Source organism: Oryx dammah, unplaced genomic scaffold, assembly GCF_014754425.2.
Source record: "Oryx dammah isolate SB20612 unplaced genomic scaffold, SCBI_Odam_1.1 HiC_scaffold_9, whole genome shotgun sequence".
Lineage (NCBI taxonomy): Eukaryota > Metazoa > Chordata > Mammalia > Artiodactyla > Bovidae > Oryx > Oryx dammah.
Genome location: NW_024070193.1, coordinates 39,029,745 through 39,053,811, shown reverse-complemented (window position 1 = coordinate 39,053,811; position 24,067 = coordinate 39,029,745). Strand labels below are relative to the sequence as shown.

Genomic DNA, 24,067 nt, shown 5'->3' with positions numbered 1-24,067 from the left:
AAAAATAGTCTTTCATCTCATCCATCAGTCCCTCTGGCCTCTCAAACTCGGTTCCTGAGTCTAGATCTACCCAGAGCCTGTCACTGAGTGAGCCTTTACTGAGAGCCTCTTTCACAGAGCTCAAGTGCAAATCTGGATTAATGAGGACATCCCTATTTGGTTTTTGTTTTTGCCAAATCTTTAGAGTACTACAGGATTTCCCAGGTGGCCAGGTGGTAAAGAATCCACCTGCCAATGCAAGAGACGCAAGAGAAAAGGGTTTGATCCCTGGATTGGGAAGATCCCCTGGAGAAGGAAATGGCAACCCACTCCAGTATTCTTGCCTGGGAAATCCCATGGACAGAGAAGCATGGTGGGCTACAGTCCATGGGGTCACAAAGAGTCAGACACGCCTGAGCAATTGAGCACGCCTATAGAGTACCACCCTACACAGTAAATTGCAATTGGCCTCAAAAGCAGAGGTTGCAAGTTGAAGCCATGGATATTTAAGTTCTAATAGAGGATCCCGCAGTTACGGTGGTAGGGATTCTAAATTCTTATGCTTCCAAGTAAAAAATTGATTTGTTATCTCCTGCTTATTTCTTCTTACCTTTGCTGAAACAAAACAACAAACTGAGTATCCTTTGAAATTGCGGTATCATTCAAAAAACGTTTGATGGGCACCTATTATGTGCCAGGCACTGTCCTAGTCCCTAGGTAATGGGATCTCAGTGAACAAAACAGAAAAAAGAAAACCCCCTTGGAATTTTTGTTCTGCTGGCCTGAACTTCCAATGGGCCATGAAAACCACAGGCCCTGATGATCTGTTTTCAGTAACCTTTCTGTGACATACATGGTAATTTAATAAAAATAATAATTCCTTATGCTTACTTAACCTGTATGAATTGCTTCCTGACCCCAGGGTTTGCAGTGACTCTACGTCTTTATTTTTAAAATAGAATTAGGAGCTGTTCACAGGCCTATATATCAAGTTTAGAAGGGAGTCTGGTATCCGTCTGTTGGGGGTGCTCTCTTGGCCTTGGCATGGAAGATTATAGAGGGGACCTTAGAATCCAGGAAGAGGGTCTGCTCAACAGGAAGCATCCTCACTTCAGAGTTGACCAGAGGTACTAATGTTCCAAGCTCTCACTTGATGTCATTGTCAGAAATGAATAACCCACTACACCTGTGACCCCAAATAATGAACTATCTGTGTTGCATGGCACCAACCCATCAGAAGATAAGCAAGCTGCAGGGCCAGGGAGGGTGCTGGGACCCCCATCATTCCTGAATTTAACCTTTGTTCATTAGATCATAGATACTGGAGATGAGGGGGGAAGCAAGGGTAGAGTTGTCAGGAGAGAACACTGGAGGGGACAGGGGATTGAGGCAGTGGCTACGGGAACCACTGTTACAAAAGTGTGTCAATATGTCAGCCACCTGTGCAGTCACTGGCCTCACTGATGGCCTGTCTGTCAAGTGGGGCTGGTGACGGTGGGAGTGGATTCTTGCTTGCCCCGCTTCATGGCCTAGACAGCGCTTCCCTCGAAGAAACATAGGTTATGTTTATTCCTTTCCTTGACCCAAGGAGCCCTTCACTGCACTCCACAATATTTGAACACAGTTCTTACAGACATCCTCCCATGAGATCACCTTTCCCCAAAGGGGCTGCCTCTGTGAGGGCTCTGCAGCCTGGTGGAAATGACATTGCTTGCTTCCTTCTTATTCCCGAAGGGAACTTCTGAAAGGGTCATTTGAACTTTTGGTCAACCCAATAAAATGCTAATTTCACCTTCTTCTCTAGGCAAGGACATTGGTCCCACCTTTTCTAAGAGAGACCACCACAAAACCTTTGACACACAGGTTGCGCATGTACCCTCCCCCATACACACACACACACACACACACACACACACACACATCCTTGAAGAAAGCTACCTGTATTTTGTGCTTAGTCGCTCAGCATGTCTGACTCTGCGAATCCATGGCCTATAGCTCACCAGCCTCCTGTGTCATGGAATTTTCAGGCAAGAATACTGGAGTGTTTGTCATTTCCTTCCCCAGGGGATCTTTCTGACCCAGGGATTGAACCCATGTATAGGTTCTCAAAGTTCAGTGTGCAGAAGGAATATCCCAGGAAGCTGAAAATGCAGATTTCCTGGGCTCCATCCTTCTTCCCACTCCTCCCAGAGTCTAGTTAATCAGGCATCCAGTGATACACAGATTTTTGTATTTTAAACAAAATACTTCCCCCAAAATAGCTCTGAGGCAGACGATCACACGGAAACAAAACCCCCATGGGTCCTCAACAAGGACTTCGGCTCCTCTTTGTGTTTCTCAAAGCAACGTCAGGTGTGTGGCCCTCGCCCAAGCCCTAAGGCTGCACCTAGAAGTAAAGGCTAAGCTCTAGTTTTGGTTGTCACACTCACCCTATTAGTCTATTTCCTGTAACTTGTCCTTGGCAAACATGCCCAGAGATTCCTTTGGAGATTGGAGGGTGTTTTTTTTTTTTTTTTTGGCTGTGCCCTATAGCATGTAGGGTCTTAGTTCCCTGACTAGAAATGGAACCCATGCCCCTTGCATTGAAAGCAGAGTCTTAACCACTGGACCACCAGAGAAGTCCCAAGATGGGACGTTATTATTGAGCTAGCATGGTCCCTTTCTCCAGCCAAGCAATCTCTCTAGCTCCAATTGCTTCTTCGATCAATGAGGCACAGGTGACAGCCCAAGTCAAGTACCCATCTTTATGTTTGTTCATTTAGAATGTGTTATTTCCCACAGAGATTGGACAGCTCTTTACCATGCAGAGTGGAATGAAGAATTTCATGCCCCACACAGCCTTAGAGGGTAGAGTTTCTCATGTTCAGAAAGTTTTGATGCCATTTCTGATCCAGTGAGACACGGCCTGAGATGTGAGTTCATTTTTCAGATTGTATGACAACTCTTGGAAGAAAGCCCCTCACAGGAATATTTTCCTCAGAGGAGATAAAGGCAAGCAGGCTCTTGAAGTTTTGTGGAAAACTCTCAACTTTTCCATGTGTTCTGGTCCTGGGGTTCTCCGTGGGTTCTGACTGGGGTCATGTGGTACATATACACAATGGAAAATTATTCAGCCTTTAAAAGGAAAAAAATTATGCTATATGTGCCAACACAGTGGACCTGGAGGATATTATACCAAGTGAAAGCGCCAGTCACAGAAAGACAAATATTGCATGATTACACTTCTGTGAGGTTTCTAAAACAGTCAGCTGCTTAAAATCCATGACTGAAACAGCAGTTACCAAGGGCCAAGAGGAGGGAGAAATGGGGAGACATAAAGTTTCAGTTAGGTAAGAAGGATTAGTTAAGTAAGAAGAGATCTTACTGCAACATTGTTCCGACAGTCAACAGTAATGCACTGCACACTTAAAATCTGTTAAGACGATAGATTGTGTGCTGTGTTCTTACCAAAATAAAGGAGGTTTTTCATACCGTAACTTTGCTTTCCATCATGTTGAACGTTCACTTCTCCAAAACTTAAAAATTCATTGTGTGACTGACCAAATTTTTTTCTTTGTCAAATTATTTCTGCTCAGAATTTTTGTTCCATTTTGAAAATGTGTTTGTGTGTGTGTGTGTGCATTACTTTTTCAAGGCTTCTGGTCAGCTGAGGACAGAATTTAGCCTCCCAAGGCCTGCTGAGAAGATAAAGGAGCTATTTTTATATATGCTACTGAAACCATAACTATGAAGAAAAACAAAGTAGAAGAACCAGGACCAGAGCTAAAATTGGGGGAGGGAGGCATTCTAAAAAGTGGAATGAAATTTGGTGAAGGGAGAAAAGAGAAGAGAGAAAGCACTCAAATAAAGAGCAATCCTTCCCAGGGCCAAGAGAAGCTTGAAGGTGGGAATCCACAGGGTAGGGCAGCTGGGAGGCCATCATGGGGTTAAGAGCAGTGTTGCGATCATCTATTGTTGGGCTGCAAGTGGCAAAAAACTTAAAACAATAACAACCATTATTTTGCTTACAAATCTGCAATTGAGGCAGACAGAACTCAGTGGGGACAGCTGTGTCTGCTCCTCACAGCACTGGAGCAGTTCAAATGCTGGGCCTGGACCACAGGGGCTGCTTGCTACCTCTGTGTGGTGTCTACAGATGTGGTAGCTTCTGGGCAGCTCAGCTTCTTACATGGCAGCTCAGGGCTCCAAAGGGACATGTCTTAAGAAAGAGCCAGGCAAATACTGAACTGACCCTGTGGCTTAGCTCTGGAAGTCACATAGCATCACATTCACTGCAGACTGACCGTCTCCAATTCAAGGGAAAGAATACACACTTCGCTTCTTGATGGAACAGTGTCAGCATCACATTTTAAGAAGTATATATGAGATGGAATATTTTTGCATACTTATCTTTGGAAAATATAAGCTGCCACAAATTGTGTTTAGACGAAGTACACCAGATGATCAAGGAAAACAAAAAACGGTGAAGAGAAGGATTAAGAGGTACAAAGATAACTTACCCAAGAAGGAAGAAAAAGAAATTCAGCGAAAAAAGATTTAATTTTTAAATAAGAACTAATTAAGACCATCCAAATTATTCGAGAATATTTTACATCCATAAAATAATATAGGCTGATATGAGAAAGACAGAAGCAGAATAAAAGAATCTGACCAAAATTAATTATTGAATGGACTGACTGAATAACAGAACAGATAAAGTGAGGCCTAAGATAGCAACCTAGAGGATAATCTTGAAAAAAATCCCCTACGATGTAGAGCAAAAGCAAAGAGGTGGAAAATCTTTTTTAAAAAAGATTGTATCTACTCAAAGGAGTTGAAAACTTGTGTCTACACAATAGCTTCCATACAGATGTAGATGAGCTTTATTCACAATTGCCAAAACTTAGAAGCAACCAAGATGCCCTTCAGTAAGTGAATGGGTAAATAGACAGTGATATATCAAGTCAATGGATTATTATTCAGCACTAAAAATAAATGAGCTGTCAAGCCATGAAAAAACATGGAGGAAACTTAAATGCATATTCCTAAGTGAAAAAAGGCAATCTGAAAAGGTTACATACTGTGTGATTTCAACCATGTGACATTCTGCAGAGAGCAAAACTGTGGAGACAGTAAAAAGATCAGTGGTCACCAGGGGTTGAGGGAAGGGAGAGAGGGATGAATAGACAGAGCACAGAGGATTTTTAGAGCAGTGAAAATAACTCTGCATGATGTTGTAATGATGGATACATATCTTCATGTGTTTGTTCAAACCCACGGAATATATAACACCAGGAGTGAATAATAATGTAACCTAGGGACTGTGGGTGACTATGATGTCTCAGTGTACGGTCTCTCTGATTTTTTTTTTTAAGTATCATTCTGGTTAGTGATGTTGATAATGGAGGAGGTTATGCAAAAGATTAAAATGTTGAAGAACATAGAAGATAAGTCCAGTAGGTCACAACTGTTATGTACTAGGACTATCAAAAAGAGATGTAGCCACAACAAAGAGGAGAAAGTAATCTCCCTAAATAGAGGAAAATGTCAAGATAAAAAAAGATGGGGCCATCTGGGAATCTAAAAGGTCCCTGAGTGCTAAATGGAATAAATAAAAAGTTCAAGAATAGACACACACAATTGAAACTTCAGATTTCTAAGATAAAAGGAAAAAAATCCTTCAAGAAATACTCATATTCTTTGCACCAGTACTGTTTATCTGCAAAGCAGAGACCCGTTACTGTCACTGAACTTCTCAGCAAACATGATTCGAAAAGTCAGTGACATCATGTTTTCTAGTTTTGAATGGATTTTTTTCTGATCCTAGATTTCTATACACAGCCAACACAAATCACATGCAGACATATTCATACATGCTAGGATACATATACTCTCAACTGAAAAATAAAATTCTAAAAGAAATATTTAACTACTATGAGATACTACTATACATACACCAGAAAGGCTAAAATTAAAAAAAAAGAAAACTGTCAAGTATTGGTGCAGATGTGGAGCAACTAGGAACACATACACTGTTGGTGAGAGTATAAAATGCTGCCACCACTATGGAAGAACAATTTGGCACCTTTCTGTAAAGTTCACATGTATTTATTTACTCTATAACCTAGCAAAAGGCATTCCTAGGTGTGTAAATGAGAGAAATAAAAGCATACGCACACGTCAAGACTTATACACAACTGCTCATAGTAGCTTTTATCATAAGGAAAAATCCAAATGCCCATCAACAGAAGAATGGAAAAAAAAAGATTTTTGGTATATTCATAAAATGAAATTCATCTGTAGAAAAGAACCAACTACAGATAGCCACAACAACATGGATAAATCTCAAAAACATTATGTTGAGCAAAAGAAATCAAACACAAAGCACTCCAAAGGTCTAGTTCCATTTAAGTTCATTCTAGAAGAGGTCAAAATAAACGACGGTGCTAGAAGTCAGAATAGGGGTTACCTCGGAGGACAGGGAATAACTAACTAAAGAAGAGCGTAAGAGAACTTTCCAAAGCAATAGGAATGTTGTTTCTCCTGAGATTTGTACACTTAAGATTTGGGCATTTTCCTCTACATAAACTATGCCTCCATAAAGGTATCTACAAAGGAAAAAAGTATCAAGAGATAAAATTCACCAGTTTTAATGATCGGGTGTAAAAAGAGGGAGAGATGGGAGGGCTGACACACAAATAAGATTCTCGGGAATCTTCAATGCTGTCAGCTGAGCCTGAGAATTAAAGGGTCATGAACAAAAGCGTCAGAGCTGGAGTTCTCAGCCAATAGTACAAGATGACAGGATGGACTTTGTTGTAACTAACTCCGTACCATCAGTAGCTATGAAAGTTGCCAATGGTCTGTTTTAATATTTTTAAATCAGTAAGTGAGGATTTTCGATGATAGCCATAAGGAGGGCATTCTAACAAACTCATATTCCAATCTGCAGTCTCTGATGGAAAATTACAAGGTAAAAATTCAGCCACCAATGTGCATCATCTACAATTTACCCAAGCCACAGTGACCTCCTGGAGAAATGAAAGCACTCATGTGCTTACAGGACACGTTTATGATTATCCTGCGATAAAATAAACAGAAGTCCAGAACAACATAGTAATTAAAAAGGAGACAGGTTAGCAAAATGAGAAAAAAAATTCAAGCAAGAACATAGAGTAAGACAAAAAAAAGGCAGCAGTGTGGTTAAGTATGATCCAGAAGAAGAGAGGAAAATTCAAAAGCAAAGAAGGGAGGTACCCTTGAACACTGATGGTCAAGGCATTTCCGGCAGGTAGCTGAAGGTTAAGGGCACAAGATTATGTTCTCTTCTCTATGGATTCAATTAGATTAATTTAGCTCTTTGGGCTTCCCTGGTGGCTGAGATGGTAAAGAATCTGCCTGCAATGCAGGAGACCTGGGTTCTATCCCTGGCTTAGGAAGATCCCCTGGAAGAGGGCATGATAACCCACTCCAGTATTCTTGCCTGGAGAATCCCCTTGGACAAGAGAAGCCTGGCGGGCTACAGGCCATGGGGTCACAAAGAGTCGGACTTGACTGAGCGACTAAGCACAGCACAACTAGTGGTTACTTAATGAAAATATTATAATAGTTGTATTAAATTTGAAATTTAGACTCAATCTTGAAATGGATAAGAAAAGAATTATTGTCTTGCCAGTAAAAAAGAAGAAAAATAAAAATTTGAAAGTGTGTGGGGGTGAGAGCTCGATGGAGATGTTCGTGAGGTGATTTCCATTTCCATCACTGGAGAGTGTCAATAGACACATGTCTACATTTCAAAAATAAACTGAGGTTTGATAATATTATTTTAGGTCATGAAGATCACCATTATAAAAATTAAAGTTAACGCCTAGAGGGGGGAGGAAGAGTTGTGGGTACAAAGGTAGTAGAGAAAATGCACTGTATTCTTCATAACTCATGGCCTGAAAGCAACAGATACCGTTTACAGTCAATAAGATATGAATACGCAATAGCATTTGAAATAAATATTAACTACCTGTGGAAAAAAAGTGAAAATGAAAGTGTTAGTCACTCAGTCGTGTCCAACTCTTCACAATCTTTTAAACTGTAGCCCACCAGGCCCCTCAGTCCATGGGATTTTCCAGTAAGCATACTGGAGTGGGTTGCCATGCCCCCCTCCAGAGGATCTTCCTGACCTAGGGGTCAAACCCACATCTCCTATGTCTCCTGCATTGGCAGGAGGGTTTTTTACCCACTGAGCCATCAGGTAAGACTCTAACTACCAGTAGAACTTAAAAATAATGAAAAATTGTCATCTCTGAGAGTGAGTGATGGATTCAAGACAAGAATGGAAGTTTTAAAATGTTAACTTTTTAGTTCCTTTAGATGGCTAAAATAGGGACCATGATGGAGCAGATATTAAATTTACTTATTTTTTTCTTTGAACCGATTTGCAGGGCAAGACTTCTTCAGCAATCAATGCAAAGAAATAGAGGAAAACAACAGAATGGGAAAGACTAGACATCTCTTCAAGAAAATCAGAGATACCAAGGGGAACATTTCATGCAAAGATGGGCTCGATAAAGGACAGAAATGGTCTGGACCTAACAGAAGCAGAAGATAATTAAGAAGAGGTGGCAAGAATACATGGAAGAACTGTACAAAAAAGATATTCACGACCCAGATAATCATGATGATGTGATCACTCATCTAGAGCCAGACGTCTTGGAATGTGAAGTCAAGTGGGCCTTAGAAAGCATCACTACAAACAAAGCTAGTGGAGGTGATGGAATTCCAGTTGAGCTGTTTCAAATCCTGAAAGATGGATGCTGTGAAAGTGCTGCACTCAATATGCCAGCAAGTTTGGAAAACTCAGCAGTGGCCACAGGACTGGAAAAGGTCAGTTTTCATCCCAATTCCAAAGAAAGGCAATGCCAAAGAATGCTCAAACTACCGCACAATTGCACTCATCTCACATGCTAGTAAAGTAATGCTCAAAATTCTCCAAGCCAGGCTTCAGCAATACGTGAACCATGAACTCCCTCATGTTCAAGCTGGTTTTAGAAAAGGCAGAGGAACCAGAGATCAAATTGCCAACATCCACTGGATCATGGAAAAAGCAAGAGAGTTCCAGAAAAACATCTCTTTCTGCTTTATTGACTATGCCAAAGCCTTTGACTGTGTGGTTCGCAATAAACTGTGGAAAATTCTGAAAGAGATGGGAATACCAGACCACCTAACCTGCCTCTTGAGAAATCTGTATGCAAGTCAGGAAGCATCAGTTAGAACTGGACATGGAACAACAGACTGGTTCCAAATAGGAAAAGGAGTACGTCAAGGCTGTATATTGTCAGCCTGCTTATTTAACTTATATGCAGAGTACATGATGAGAAATGCTGGACTGGAAGAAACACAAGCTGGAATCAAGATTGCCAGGAGAAATATCAATAACCTCAGATATGCAGTGACACTACCCTTATGGCAGAAAGTGAAGAGGAGCTAAAAAGCCTCTTGATGAAAGTGAAAGAGGAGAGTGAAAAAGTTGGCTTAAAGCTCAACATTCAGAAAATGAAGATCATGGCATCTGGTCCCATCACTTCATGGGAAATAGATGGGGAAACAGTAGAAACAGTGTCAGACTTTATTTTGGGGGGCTCCAAAATCACTGCAGATGGTGACTGCAGCCATGAAATTAAAAGACGCTTACTCCTTGGAAGAAAAGTTATGACCAACCTAGATAGTATATTCAAAAGCAGAGACATTACTTTGCTGACTAAGGTCCGACTAGTCAAGGCTATGGTTTTTCCTGTGGTCATGTATGGATGTGAGAGTTGGACTGTGAAGAAGGCTGAGCGCCGAAGAATTGATGCTTTTGAACTGTGTTGTTGGAGAAGACTCTTGAGGGTCCCTTGGACTGCAAGGAGATCCAACCAGTCCATTCTGAAGGAGATCAGCCCTGGGATTTCTTTGGAAGGAATGATGCTAAAGCTGAAGCTCCAGTACTTTGGCCACCTCATGCGAAGAGTTGACTCATTGGAAAAGACTCTGATGCTGGGAGGGATTGGGGGCAGGAGGAGAAGGGGACGACCGAGGATGAGATGGCTGGATGGCATCACTGACTCGATGGACGTGAGTCTGAGTGAACTCCGGGAGATGGTGATGGACAGGGAGGCCTGCGATTCATGGGGTCGCAAAGAGTCGGACACGACTGAGCGACTGAACTGAACTGAATGAAGATGCAGACATAGAGAAGAGACTTATGGACCAGGGAGGAAGGAGTGGGTGAGAGGAATGGATAGAGTAGCGTGGAAGCATATACTCTACCATATGTAAAGTAGATAGCCAATAGAAATTTGCTCTCTGGCTCAGGGCACGTACTTGCTTTTATTTTTGGTTTGTTTAGGGTGGCTCTGGTGGGAAAGGCAAAAGCCTCCCCATTCCTCCCCAAGCTTTCCCTTGGTATCTTCCATGCTTGCCCTCTTCTTCTGCTTTAGCTTTGTAGGATTTTTTGGTCAGAAGTCAAGCCACCGAGGTATCCCATATGACGATTCCTGAGATCACATGTGGGAACTACCACCTGGAGGGGTGAGAAGCCACTGAAGCAAATCTGAAGGCTGGCTGCCTCACTGTGCTACATTGAACATTTCTTGGGGACCCCAGGTAAGGCCAGAATGACACCAACTTGCTCACTATCATTCTAAGGGATTAGTTTAAAAATTTATAGCTGATATAAAGTAAATGACAACAAAGGCATTAACATAAACAAGAAACCTGACCCGTCTCACTCACTCCCCTTCACGGTCACACATAGGCCTCCTGTGTCCATGGAGGAACTTCCTCTCAAGCAAGGTTCTCAACTCTGTGAGGTAAAGAGGTGCATCTAGAAATACGTGGGCAGTATTTTGACTGTTAAATAGTTGAATCACAAGTCAAGGATGCTAAAGATGGTACAATGTGTAGGACCTTTCAACCAGAAACTGCCCTACCCGATACAGCGATGGTAACCATTCAGTAACACCCCACTAGGGTGATACTCGGGCCTCTCTGCCCACCTCTTTCCCTGCGCCGGGGGAGCAGTGACCTCTCTTAACTGGTCGCTCTGGGAGAAGGAATGAGGAGGGTAGCTCAGGCCGTGGTGGAATCAGGCCTTGGGATCAGGCCTTGGGACCTGCCAGCCTGAAAATGTTGTACGGGGGCAGCCTACACTTCACTGGGCAGTGGACTGCTCAGCAGGCTCTGTTCTTATGGGAAGACCTGGAGTCCTTCCGTATCACAGCCTAGGTGGGAAAATCTGTTAATTCCAGTGGAGTGTGAGCAAGCCCTTTGGGACACAGATCTGAAGCTATGGTCTACAATCACTTTTGTCAGTAATAGAGATAACATCTTTATCTCCATTTGTCTCTCTGCTGTGTCTTATTTTCCAACTGTTTTGAACTGGGAAAGGAATCAAGGAATGTTATTTATTGGCATCAAGGTTAAAAAAAAATGTTTGAGAGACTTACAATAGTGCAGGATATAAATGTTCATAGTCTAGTTTTTTAGTGATCTTAAATGTTAAAATACCCATCATTTGGAATGATTTATTTACATCATATGAATCTCAGGATATTGAAATGGTGTTTTTACTTTTAAAATTGCACCTAGCCTGGGCTTGCCTGGTGACCCAGAGATAAAGCATCCACCTGTCAGTGCAGGAGATACGGGCTCAATCCCTGGTCCCGGAAGATCCCAAATGCCGCAGAGCAACTAAGCTCGTGCACCGCAACTATTGAGCCTGTGCTCTACAGCCTAGGACCCAAAGCTATTGAGCCCACATGCCACAGCTACTGAAGCGCATGCGCCCTGGAGCCCACACTCTGCAACAAGAGAAGGCACTGCAATAAGCGGGCACATCACAGCGGCAGAGTAGCCCTGCTTGCCGCAACTAGAGAAAGCCCATGCTTAGCAACCAAGGCTCAGCACAGTCAAAAATAAATAAATAGATAATTTTTTAAATAAAATTGCACCTAGTCTAACTCTAAATAAGCCGGCACACCACAGCGACAGAGTAGCCCTGCTGGCCGCAACTAGAGAAAGCCCACGCTTAGCAACCAAGGCTCAGCACAGTCAAAAATAAATAAATAAATAGATAATTTTAAAGATAAAGTTGCACCTAGTCTAACTCTAAACATACTTGAGGCTGCTTTGGAAAAAAATGCATACAATTGTGCAAGATTTTCTTTCTTGCTTTAAGAAACAGTATGAAAAATCAAGGCCCAATAGCAAGATAAAGCATGCTCTATGGTCTTGTCCAATTTTTAAAAGCAGGCGGCAAATCAAATACTAAACTTTCAGGTGGCCAAAGCAGAAAGAAAAACAGTTTCAATACTGATTTTGATCACTGAATATAAGATTTAAATAAATTTTGATTGATTTTATACACACACACATACCCTAGGCAGTGTACCCGTTGTTCTGGAAAAACTAGCATTGATGCCTGAGCATTGATTTCTTCAAAAGTCTTCATAAAGGGCATATTGGCTGATGTAATGGCTGTTTCTCCAACATCACCTCTAAAGCAAATATAGCAGTGAATTACTTTCAGCTGTTTCTTATGATTTTCTTCAACACAAGCCATGAGTATGATGCCAAAGCATAAAGTTAATAAAATATCGCCTTCAAAGACCAAGGCAATTCAAGAAAGTCACCCTCCAATAGTCTGGCTCAATGCCCAAACTTACAAGGATAGATCGTCTCACCACTTATAAACATCTTCGAATAGCAGCTATTATCTTGTATGTACGATAAATGTTCAAATTCTATACTGTCAATACTCTATCATCCACTCTAGGACATAAATTGTTCCAAATCTTGGACATTTTTTAATTAAAAAGGACTGGGAAATCTAAATGCTTTTTGGCTTTGGATTATACTGCTTGGATATTTTTTTCAATAGTAACAAATTTACTTCCTCTAGTATCTTTTTCTTGGTTGTCTATATCCTTTGATCAACATGTGAACTCACTCACAGAGTACAGGATGGAAGAATTTTTGTACACTAAGGTAAGACAATAGGTCATTACAACTTTCACTTACATTTAGGTTTAAAAAAAGAAAGAAAAGGAAGGAAGTGGGAGGGAGGGAAGGGAGAAAAGAGATGGAGGGAGGAAGGAAGGAAGGAAGAAATAAAGCTTTTCCTTCACTCAGCGTCCAAATGACCATTTGGCAGTACAGTATTGGAGGCACTTTGAGAGAGTTCCACAATGATTGCTGATTATAAATGCACTCTTTTTGGGTTTTTCTGCTGCATGGGAGACCTCTTCTGTATCACTTCAAAAGCCTCTGACATGGCCAACATTGTGGCTGTCTCTCCCAACTCCTTGGGATCCCCCTCTACATAATCCAGGGGGAAAAAAAAAGGGTGTTTGTGCCCAGAAAGCCACTCTTCATCAATTCAGGGGAGGAGCTGATGGCTAAAGTCTTCTGGTTTTGTCCCGAGGGCACACAGCTGTGAAATGAAATCCATAATGCTCCCTACAAGGCTGCAATGAGTTGAAGCACCAACCTGCCTTACTCAGGGCAGTCGGAGAGAGAGCTTGACAAGACATTCTTGTACCGGTTTCCCTACTGTTTCGCTCCCTTTTCCTGCATCACTGTTCTCTGGGACTACATTCCCAAGTAAACCAGCTGCAAATAACACTTTGTACCAGGCTCTACTTTGGGGAGAACCTGGCTAAGACATCTGTCTCTAGAATATTTTACTATGTTCCCACTTATATGGATTTACAGATTTTTCTCCTTCAATTTTAATAAAATTAACCTTCACATAAAAATATTTTTAATAGATTCATGCAGCAAACCTATTGATTGAAGACAAACTGAGAATATAAGCACAAGATGATAAGAAACAGAGAAGGTGATTCTTTTCTTATATTCCAAATGAATACATCAGCTACAGAGGAGAAGAAATAGTTTTTAGTGTTAATAATAAATTAAATAAAATACTTTTATCCTTGTTTAATTCTTTTAAAATTCCATTTTAGGTATGTTTTATGAGGCATTTGTATGAGTAGAGTAGCCTATACATAATTTATAAATAAATAAATGTACATACATATATTGGGAGCATGTGCTCAAAGTTTTCTACTGATAAAGTAGGAGATGAAAAAAAGTTTGGAGAGTGCTGGTCTAAATAAATTCAAATGAGTTGGCCCTTCTATTTCCCTTATCAACCTTGGCTGAGGATGAGAAGATATAAACAGAACTGAGTTGTCTAGAAAAGTTGCCCTCATAATCCACACTGCTGATCAGAACAAATTCACTGATGGACAAATAATTTCTTTTTTTTTTAATTTCTCTGTTTTCAAAATAAAATTTTTACTTTTCAAGAGTAGTTTTAAGTCCACAGCAAAACTACGAGGAAGGTACAGAGGTTCCCCATATGCCCCAATTTATCAGCATCTTCCTGCTCCAGAGTGGTGCACTTGTTCCAAAAGGTGAACTGACACAGACACATAATCACCCAAATAGACTTTAGGTTCACTTTTCCTGTCACACATTTTATGGGTTGGGACAAATGTACAATGATAAACGTCCATCATGATAGCCTCAGTATTCACTGCTCTAAGAACCTTCTGTGATAGCATTTTCTCTTATTTTTTATATCTTGGAAAAGTTTTTTCTTTTAATTTAAACTCAAACACATGCAACATTGCTCTATCTTAATCCCTTTTTTAAAAAAAGCAAAAAGATGTACTATCCTTGAAATTTCTTCATTGATTTTATTCAGAATAAGTACTATGCTCCAAATAAGATCAGTCAATCAGTTCAGTCGCTCAGTCATGTCCAACTCTTTGTGACCCCATGAACCACATCATGCCACGCCTCCCTGTCCATCACCAACTCCCGGAGTTCACCCAAACTCATGTCCATTGAGTTGGTGATACCATCCAACCATCTCATCCTCTGTCGTCCCCTTCTCCTCCCACCCTCAATCTTGCCCAGCATCTTTTCAAATGAGTCAACTCTTCTCAGCAGGTGGCCAAAGTATTGGAGTTTCAACTTCAACATCAGTCCTTCCAATGAACACCCAAGACTGATCTCCTTTAGGATGGACTGGTTGGGTCTCCTTGCAGTCTAAGGGACCCTCAAGAGTCTTCTCGAACACCACAGTTCAAAAGCATCAATTCTTCAACACTCAGCTTTCTTTATAGTCCAACTCTCATATCCATACATGACTACTGGAAAAACCATAGCCTTGACTAGACAGACCTTTGTTGACAAAGTAATGTCTCTGCATTTTAATATGTTGTCTAGGTTGGTCATAACTTTCCTTCCGAGGAGCAAAGGTCTTCTAGTTTCACGGCTGCAATCACCATCTGCAGTCATTTTGGAGCCCAAAAAATAAAGTCTGACACTGTTTCCACTCTTTCCCCATCTATTTGCCATGAAGTGATGGGACCAGATGCCATGATCTTCGTTTTCTGAATGTTGAACTTTAAGCCAACTTTTTCACTCTCCTCTTTCATTTTCATCAAGAGGCTCTTTAGTTCTTCTTCGCTTTCTGCCATAAGGGTGGTGTCATCTGCATATCTGAGGTTATTGATATTACTCCTGGCAATCTTGATTCCAGCTTGTGCCTCATCCAGCCCAGCATTTCTCATGATGTACTCTGCATATAAGTTAAATAAGCAGGCTGACAATATACAGCCTTGATGTACTCCTTTTCCTATTTGGAACCAGTCTGTTGTTCCATGTCCAGTTCGAACTGTTGCTTCCTGACCTGCATATAGGCTTCTCAAGAGGCAGGTTAGGTGATCTGGTATTCCCATCTCTCTCAGAAGTTTCCACAGTTCATTGTGATCCACACAGTCAAAGGCTTTGGCATAGTCAATAAAGCAGAAATAGATGTTTCTCTGGAACTTTCTTGCTTTTTCAATGATCCAGCAGATGTTGGCAATTTGATCTCTGGTTCCTCTGCCTTTTCTAAAACCAGCTTGAACATCAGGAAATTCACAGTTCACGTATTGCTGAAGCCTGGCTTGGAGCACTTTGAGCATTACTTTACTAGCGTGTGAAATGAGTGTAATCATGTGGTAGTTTGAGCATTCTTTGGCACTGCCTTTCTTTGGGATTGGAATGAAAACTGACCTTTTCCAGTCCTGTGGCCACTGCTGACATATTGAGTGCAGCTCTTCCAAATTTGCTGGCATATTGAGTGCAGCACTTTCACAGCATCATCTTTTAGGATCTGAAATAGCTCAACTGGAATTCCATCACCTCCACTAGCTTTGTTCGTAGTGATTCTTTCTAAGGCCCACTTGACTTCACATCCCAGGATGTCTGGCTCTAAGTGAGTGATCACACCATCGTGATTATCTGGGTCATGAAGATCTTTTTTGTACAGTTCTCCTGTGTATTCTTGCCACCTCTTCTTAATATCTTCTGCTTCTGTTAGGTCCATACCAGTTCTGTCCTTTATCGAGCTCATCTTTGCATGAAATGTTCCCTTGGTATCTCTGATTTTCTTGAAGAGATCTCTAGTCTTTCCCATTCTATTGTTTTCTTCTATTTCTTTGCATTGATCACTGAGGAAGGCTTTCTTATCTCTCCTTGCTATTCTTAGGAACTCTGCATTCAATGGGTATATCTTTCCTTTTCTCCTTTTCCTTTTGCTTCTCTTCTATTCACAGCTATTTGTAAGCCCTCCTCAGACAGCCATTTTGCTTTTTTGCATTTCTTTTTCTTGGGGATGGTCTTGATCCCCGTCTCCTGTACAATGTCATGAACCTCTGTCCACAGTTCCTCAGGTGCTCTGTCTATCAGATCTAGGCCCTTGAATCTATTTGTCACTTCCACTGTATAGTCATAAGGGATTTGATTTAGGTCAAATCCTGAATGGTGTAGTGGTTTTCCCCACTTTCTTCAATTTAAGTGTGAATTTGGCAATAAGTTCAGGATCTGAGCCACAGTCATCTCCCGGTCTTGTTTTTGCTGACTGTATAGAGTTTCTTCATCGTTGGCTGCAAAGCATATAATCAACCTGATTTTGGTGTTGACCATCTGGTGATGTCCATGTGTAGAGTCTTTTGTGTGGTTGGAAGAGGGTGTTTGCTATGACCAGTGCATTCTCTTGGCAAAACTCTATTAGCCTTTGTCCTGCTTCATTATGTACTCCAAGGCCAAATAAAGATGATTGGCATCAAATGTTGATTTTAAAATATAGGCACTATTTTTTAGTCCTCTCTGCTTTTCTTTTCACCAGTGTTCTGCATAACTGGAAGTTGTTAATCGTTGGAAATAGTATTGGCCTGGACTAGATCTAAGCCAAAATTAAATATACTGGAAATCATGCCAAAACTTAATGGTAAGATCAATGGAGAAGTTATTTTCAGCTGTCAATAAGAAACTAAATCAATTGTCATCTGGACTCAACAAAAGCTAAAGCTTGTTGCTTTACACAGTAGTTCAACATTTTCCAAATGCAAGTATCATCTTCATGATTTTTGTCAGCTATCATCTATTCCACTAATATTTTCATTCTCACTTTTTTGACTTTAATAAGTTTATTTGAAAAAGAAACTTGTGGAAAGTCCCTGGCCTTCCTAAGGTCCAGTGGTTAGTATACCACACTTTCACTGCTGAGGGCCCAGTTTCAATCCCTGGTTGGGGAACTAAGATCCCACGACCTGCAGGGTGGGGACCATAAGAGAGAAAAAAAGAAAGAAACCTGTATGTTGACTCTAAATGGAAAACAAGTATAAGTGGTCATGAAATGAAAAACATAAAAAAATTTTTAAAGCAGTACAACTAAATTTTAAAAATATTTGTCCATGTACATTTAACATGACCTGTGATAAATCAAAGATAAAATCATAAAGCTTTTAGTGGAAAAGACAGAAGGATACCTTTGGGACTTGAGGATAGGCAAAGGTTTCTTAAGTCACAGAAAGTGAAATCACAAAAGAAAATTTGATAAAGTTGGATTTCCTTAAAATTTCAAACTTCTCATCAAAGACATAAGCAAGCTACAGATTAGGAGAAAATATTGGCAGAACATCTACCTGACAACAGATTTCCATCTAGGGTATGCAAAGGAACCCTACAATGCAGTAACAGAAAACAACTACATCAATTTTTTTTTTAAAGTAAGACTTCATAAAAGAAGATATCAGTCAGTTCAGTTCAGTTGTTCACTTGTGTCTGACTCTTTGTGACCCCATGGACCACAGCACACCAGGCCTCCCTGTCCATCACCAACTCCCAGAGTTCACCCAGACTCATGTCTATTGAGTCAGTGATGCCATCCAACCATCTCATCCTCTGTCATCCCCTTCTCTTCCTGCTTTCAGTCTTTCCCAGCATCAGGGTCTTTTCAGATGAGTCAGCTCTTCACATCAGGTGGCCAAAGTATTGGAGTTTCAGCTTGACATCAGTCCTTCCAATGAACACCCAGGACTGATCTCCTTTAGGATGGACTGGTTGGATCTCCTTGTAGCCCAAGGGACTCTCAAGAGTCTTCTCCAACACCACAGTTCAAAAGCATCAATTCTCCTGCATCCCTAATAAATACTTTGCTACTCAAACTCCATCTCAATGTCTGCTCCAAGAGAACCTGACCAACAACCAACAGATGTTTGTAGGATGAATGAACAATCAAAAAAAAAAAAAAGAATTTATAAATAGATTAGGGCTTCCTTGGTGGTTCAGCAATAAATAAAGAATATGCCTGCAATGCAGGAGAGATGTGTATATTTATTTATTTATTATATATGTTTATTATTTATTTTATTATTATTTATTATAATGAATATAAAGCTTTATTTGTGCCACTAGAAGTAAGAGCCCTTCATGCCTGCCATAAGCATGTACTCAGCATTTCCTGAGCACATTATCTAAATGCAAATAACTATGCTCTAAGTCAAGTAAGGAAATTAAATATTCATATATTTATGATTGCATTTGTATGACATTCAAGAACAGCAAAAACCTATGGATTAGAAATAAGAATAGTTGTCATTTTTGGCATAATTTTGACTGGGATAGAGCTCAGGGGGAAATTTTTTCATGCTGAAATTCTTTCTAAAATATCTTGATTTAGGCGATTGTTTTTGTTTAGTTGCTAAATGATGTCCTACTCTGCAACACCGTGGACTGTAGCCCACCAGGCTCCTTTGTCCATGGGATTCTCCAGGCAAGAATACTGGAGTGGGGTGCCATTTCCTTCTCCAGGGGATATTCCCGACCCAAGGATTGAACCCACGTCTCCTGCATTGGCAGATGGATGCTTTACCATGGAGCCATCAGAGAAGCGCAGTATTCTGGCCTGGAGAATTCCGTGGACTATATGGGTCACAAAGAGTTGAACACGACTGAGTGACTTTCACTTCAGTGTACTTCTACTTGGTAGTAAGGTTCTGTTGAACCCTTGTTCTGCTACATGGCAGGAAATAAAACCTCAGCTCTGGTTTCCTCAGTACTTTCAGGTTTAGGCTTAGTCCTGCTTCCCAGATGGGGAGGTGGGTTAGGTGGTATGGTGAGGAAGTGACCAGGCCGAGCGCATCCAGGGGATCTACCTTGTCTCACCAGAATTCCGTCCTGAAGGGCCTGGTGATGTCATCCCTCAAACTGGCATTCACTGCTCAACCCCCGGCTCCAGTATCCACCACACTGAAAGAGGCAGACGTGTTTTAGCTTGGCAGGAGCTAAATGCTCTTCTCATTTAAAATAGACAATAGATATATTTTTTTTTATTTTAATTGGAGGCTACTTACTTTACAGTATTGTGGTGGTCTTTGCCATACATTCACATGAATCAGCCATGGGTGTAATGTGTTCCCCATCCTGACCTCCCTCCCACCTCCCTCCCCATCCCATCCCTCAGGGTCATCCCAGTGCACCAGCCCTGAGCACCCTGCCTCCTGCATTGAACCTGGACTGGTGATCTATAAAATAGACAATAGATATTTTAAAATAGCTTTAGGGAAATGCTAGGTCCTGCAAAACCTGTAACCACGTGTTCACCAGTGTGGGACACTGGCCAGATCTAAGTCCTCAATTGCTATTTGACCACCTTCCTTCTGCCACTAATCTTCCTTTGGTTGCCCGAAGATTCTCTTCCTCCAAAACTAACAACCAGAGAGTTGGAACACAACAAAATCAAAAGCTAGATTAGCACATCATAAAGGGCTTCATTTCCCACATAACAGAATCAAAAGAAAGAGTGGGGCAAGGCAGATGTGGGGAGGTATGACAGAGGTTGACAATGATAACAGCAATAAAAGCTATGTTTATTATACACTAGCTGCTCTCTGGAGAATCCCCACGGAGAGAGAAGCCTGGCAGCCTACAGTGCATAGGATCGCAAAGAGCTGGACATGACTGAAGCAACTTAGCACAGCACTGTGCCAAGACTATTTTTAATCATGGGAAAGTTTTTTACTTTTGGTACTGTTTCATATAATTGTTTTTTCTTTAATGGGAAACAACAGCAAATGGGGAAGGAAATATTCTACTTCTCTTACTAGCAATCAACCCTGTGCTGCTTAGTTCAAAGCAGGACTTCCCCCTTGGTCATGAAGTTCTCACACATTAGCTCCACGAATCCTCGTAACAGCTCAGGGAGGCAGCCCACCATCACCTCCATTTGAACCTCCATTTGAAAGACCAGTGCATAGCGTTTTACGTGAGACAGATACATGGCTCTTGTTGAAGCTACCATTGTTTGGGGTCTCTGCACTGCACTCAAATCTCCTACAGTCTGGGATAGTCATTGGCTGTCTTGTTTTTGCTGTCCAGGTCTCTCTCCTCCTCCATCATTCTTATGATGCCACTGTTACTCAATGTAGACACAAAAAGCCATACAATAGTCATGGGAAGGGTATGTACAGCTAGGAATTTAATTAATTGATTTTTTTTCTTTACTACACAGCAAAATTGAGGAGAAGGTACAAATTTCCCATATACCCACTGTCCCCACTCTTACAACCTCCCCCCAGTCAGACTGTTACATTTGTTACATTGATGAACCTACATTAGTTACCACATCACAATCACCCAAAGTCCGTAGTTCATGTTAGGGTTCACTGTGAGTGCCGTTCATTCTATAGGTTTGAACAAATGTATAGGGACACGTGGGCTCCCCTAGTGGCTCAGTGGTAACAGATCTGCCTGCCAGTGCAGGAGATGCAGTTTCGATCCCTGGGTGGGGAAGATCCCCTGGAGAAGGAAATGGCAGCCCACTCCAGAATTCTTGCCTGGGAAATACCATGGACAGAGGAGACTGGTGGAATGCAGCCCATAGCGTCACAAAGAGTTGGACGTGACTTAGCAACTAAACAGCAACAACGTAGTAACACATACCCATTATTATAATATCATGCACAGTAGAGTCACTGCCCTGAAAATCCTCTGCGCTCTTGCTTTTTCAACCATCACTCTGCCCCTAACCCCCTGCCCATCACTGATCTTTTTACTGTCTCCATAGATTTGCTCTTTCCGAAATGTCATATAGCTGGAATAACCAGCTGGTACTTTTAAACAGACTTTGAGTAACTACTTACGGAGGTGGCCAGGGTTCAAGGAAGTAACAGGGATGCCAAGGTACCCAGGGACTAGCAACTTGAGAAGCCATTACCACCTGCAGGCTTGAAGGTGTTACCAGGACTTCCCTGGTGGGTCCACTGGTTAAGAACCTGCCTGCCAGTGCAGGGGATGTGGGTTCACCCCCGGGTCTGGAAGATCCCATATGCCACAGGGCAATTAAACCTGTTCACCACATCAACTGAAGCCCAAGCACCCTCTAGAGCCTGTGCTCTGCAACAAGAGAAGCCATTGCAAAGAGAAGACCTCGCACGGTAACTAGAGTAGCACCTACTCACTGCAACTAGAGAAAGAAAGCCTGCATGTAGCAACGAAGACCCAGCACAGTCACAAAAAAGAAAAATGATGTTACCAGAGCTTGGCTCAGAGTTAGCACCACGCAGAGGGGCTGTTTGAGGGAGGTTGAAGTCACAAAGGGATACAGATGCAGTCCTAATCAGGCCAAGTCATGAAAAAGCAGGAGGAATAAATATCCAGAACTTTCTCCCTCTTCCACGCTCAGACCTCCAGCTGGTGCCTCCTACTGGCCAACTAGAAGTCAGGGGGCAAGAGGACTTGGGTGACAAACTTGGTTCATAGAGATCAGCTTTCCAGGGTTCAGAGCAAAGTCTAGAAGTGTGGAGAAAAGATCTAGGGGCAAATGGAGAATTACCCACCCAATGAACATCCTGAATTCACTATCTGTTAAGCCTTAAACAATCTGTTCACCATGAAAATTTTAATTCACTTTGTGAGTACAACTGGCAAGGAGGGAGTGCATTTCTATAAAGAAACCATGTCCATTTTTAGATATTTTCTAACATGTAGATGCTTTATACTCAATTTTATTTTTCAAGTGGACAATTTTTACGTTGAAAGCACAAGCTGGTGAACCTGTTCTCTCCTTCAGTGAATCAAGAGTTAAGTGTGCCTTGGTTTGAAGACAAACTGCAGTCCTTCAGACTCTTCTGCCAGTTCTCATATTTTCTTCTAAATGAACCAAATAAAATTAGCAAAAAACAAGGATTGAGGAACTATACAACAAATGCCTTTTTTTTTTTTTCTTGCTTTTTTTCCTCTTTTTAACCAGAAGTGACAACTGAGGAGTAGAAAGGGGGAAATTTTCTGTCACAGGACATATCTGTTATATTTTGGACCACAGACTCTTAACCATGAAAAAAACCTTAAACATCATCTAGTCTTGTGTCTTTAAGCCCTTTTACTTGGGAGACCCCTTGTTCACACACCTATGTGAAAAACCATTCTGTGAAAGAATATTAATAATAGTTCTTATGGCCTATTACCGTGCTTTGCACTTTGCCAGAATTATCTCATTTCATCCTGTCTAAAACCTTAAAAGTGAGGTTTGTTTTTTTCCCCTTATCTTCCAATTGAAAAAGAGAAATACAAAGGGTCAGAGAGATGGCTGAGGTCATGTTGTCAGCAGCTGTGGCATGTGATATTCAAAGTCAGGGCTCCTGACTCCATGGCCTGGGTCTCTACTTTCAGGTAGAAGCAGAGTGTTTTAGTTAAAGCAGAGTATGGATTTCATTGGCTCATTCTCCCCTTAACCCCGACTTTACCCTTGGCCACCTGGAGCATTTTTTAAAAAACACCCATCCAAGCCTAACACTTGATAACTTAATCTGTAGTAAGTAAAGTCGCTCAGTCGTGTCCGACTCTTTGCGACCCCATGGACTGTAGCCTATCAAGCTCCTCCCTCCGTGGGATTCTCCAGGCAAGAGTACTGGAGTGGGTTGCCCTTTTCTTCTCCAGGGGATCTTCCCAACCCAGGGATCGAACCTGGGTCTCCTGCATTCCAGGCAGACACTTTAACCTCTGAGCCACCAGGGAAGTCCATCATTGACATCACTCTATGGAAAAACAGTCCTATGCTTCTCAAATACGACCTCACTCATTTTCTCTCCTCTGCAAAGTACTTAGATGTAATTCCCCTGTCATCAATATGCACATGCAATTTCATCTTTGGCTTCTTTTAACCTAAATATATTTTCTATAAAAATTCTCACATATAAATTCAGACATTGGACTAACCAAGTTTAACAGCTGTTTACCATTTTTATAGAATACTTCTTAACAGAACTTCCTGTTCTGTATTCCTTTGAATCCTGGTTCCTGGTGATATTGATAGGTGTCTGCAATAAAAAGTGTTTTTTTAAACCAGTTTTCATATTTATATTACATGTAAAATAAGACAGTGATGGACATGACCAGGCTTAGCAACCTGATTTAACGATAGAATCCTTTTGTATTCTATTGATCCCCTATGTATTATCCCCTTTGAAGCAGATCCACTGCTCTACAGACCCAGCAGATAGAACCCCACTCTAAACCAGGTAAGCTTGGTCCTTTATCAGTTAGTGTGGGGCCCTTTCTTCAAAGATGAGGAAGCAGACATTCGAGTCACACGGTTGGCTGGCAACACCAGTTAGGATCATAGCTCAGGTCCCCTGATAACTATTATAGAAATCCTTGTGATAAAATTGGCTGTTATATATGGGTACATATTCTGATATTTCCCAGCTGATGAAGAGCATGTCAGCACAATGCC

The 24,067-nt window shown here is 41.4% G+C and overlaps 1 non-coding gene across 1 annotated transcript; it reads right to left on the bottom strand.

The window, feature by feature from the left end:
• Positions 1 to 23,277: 23,277 nt before the first annotated feature.
• Positions 23,278 to 23,349, bottom strand: TRNAS-GGA. Its single transcript has one exon. It is a non-coding gene; the product is annotated as a tRNA-Ser (tRNA).
• Positions 23,350 to 24,067: the final 718 nt, after the last annotated feature.